Below are 1,996 nucleotides of genomic sequence, written 5' to 3' on the forward strand. Positions count from 1 at the left end.
ACCTAGAATCTTGATCAAAATTGTGTCTTGTTGTATGGAATAAATTGTACAACATTCAGGCAACGTAATCTTTACTTATGTGAGGAGGGGAGGAGGAGGAGGAGGTGGAGGTGGAGGAACAACAGTAACAACAACAACAACAGCAACAGCCACAACAACAACACGTGCACACACCTTTTATCACTTTATCTCTCTATTATTTTGAAGGGTGTGTATTTGACTTTGAAGGAGTCTGGGGGCGGGGTGGGTGTGGTCTGTGACTTCAGTATAGAAAGCATGCTGCTTTCTTTGTCGTGTCGCGACTCGAAGGTTCAGCAGGGTCGAAGCAGAGGGTTTTACACTAGGCCTTAGGTTTTACAACAATACTAGTTAGTGTTACTACTACTCTAAACTCTCTGGTCGAAGGTTTCACATTGCATTATGATAGGCCTAATACGTGAACGTACGTTTTCCCCACTCTGATTTCGGGAAGGCCGGCTCGATATTCTATAAATAGCACCAGCTAACCTTGATCTCTATTGCATCAACGTTGTGTGGGGAATCTTTTTCAGGGAACGAACACACAAAGGCGCGAAGCTGACGCTGAAAGCCGGTGGTTCTGAGGTTTAGCCTAGTGGTCTCTCTCTCTCTCTCTCTCTCTCTCTCTCTCTTCCGGGCCTCTCCCTCGCTCGACGTTGTACTTTCCTCGTGGTGGTGTGTCTCTCGTTCTTCTTTCCTTTCGGTTCTTTGACCTTGTTTCTTTGGGCTTGAGACAGTTAGCCTCATGTAGGCTACACCGATACGCCAAAACAGTTGTGAGTGTGAGTGTGAGCGTGAGACCGCGTGCGTGCGTGTCTCTGAGCTAAATCAGCGGGGCTGTTGTCACACGAGTGGTAGGCTAGAACAAGGCTCATAAACGTGAGTATATTTTGTTTGTAAGCTTATTCCAAATACGAATTGTAAAACACATGCAGTGCTTTATTAAGATCCGTGGCTTGCTATTTCGTTCGGATTCAACTGAACCGGTCAGTCAAACTGTGGTCTTTAAAGACGTCTGTTTTTTCTCAGCTTTTTTACTATTATCCTATGTTATAAAATAAATATTATGTCTGTTGTTTAGACGCCCTATGATTATTATTGCTTCTAAAGTGTGCTTTCTACGTAGATCAAGATCCACTTCTGAGATAACGGAGTGGTTCAGGAGCGTTATCTTCTCACTCGGGAAATGTTTCGTTCAACTTCCTGACCTCAACAGTTGTAAAACTGCCCGTTTTATTGTAGGCATGATGCAACTGTATTTACTTGTTTAGTCAGATGTTGTGCTTGGTTCTGTGAAAATACATTAATACAACTCATGCCGATATATTATGTTATGCGATGATTACATCAGTTCTTCTCCGGGTTTTAGATTTACTGTAGATTCCAGATTATTGTACGAAACACAGACATAATTAAAGCAAACACACTTGCTTAACTTCCTTGTAAATTTGTCGTTCAAACAATGACATAAAAAAAATAAGAGTATAAAAAATAGCGTCGTACAAGAAACATGAGTATAAAACTCTAGACATGCGTCACCTGCACTAACCCTTCAGTGCTGAGACGTTTTTATGTGAGTTTGTACAGACAAGACAACATGTTAGTCAAGGAGATCAAAACAAAGCTATTATACTTTTCTTTTCACCAAATAAGTAACTTACAAGTGTTAGGCTCATTACATCTCCTACAACGTTTACATCGCGCCTGTACAATAAATAAATAAATAAATTTTGTGGAGAACCTGTATTGGAGAGCACAAGAGAAGACGCACGTCTACCTACCCAGCAGTTTGGGTTAAAAAGATTATATAAAACAAGTGATGCTTGCTGTAGACATAGACATACACTTTCAACGTAATAAGACCAGTGTCTGTTTTGTAATGTCCCTTTTATAATGGCGAGACTTGTCGCTGCTTCGTGTAGCAGACCTGAATTCAATTCCCATACAAGGATAATATTTATTCATTTAGTGTTTAGCA

The 1,996-nt window shown here is 40.8% G+C and overlaps 1 protein-coding gene across 1 annotated transcript in view; it reads left to right on the forward strand.

Moving 5' to 3' along the window:
* Window positions 1–635: 635 nt before the first annotated feature.
* The window catches only part of LOC101854892 (monocarboxylate transporter 12), a gene marked incomplete in the record, with an annotated part of 30,870 nt that continues 29,509 nt past the window's right edge, over window positions 636–1,996 (forward strand). Inside the window, 1 exon segment of the mRNA XM_005105955.3 lies at window positions 636–897.

The sequence above is a fragment of the Aplysia californica genome, unplaced genomic scaffold (assembly GCF_000002075.1).
Source record: "Aplysia californica isolate F4 #8 unplaced genomic scaffold, AplCal3.0 scaffold00503, whole genome shotgun sequence".
In the NCBI taxonomy this organism is placed as follows: Eukaryota; Metazoa; Mollusca; class Gastropoda; order Aplysiida; family Aplysiidae; genus Aplysia; species Aplysia californica.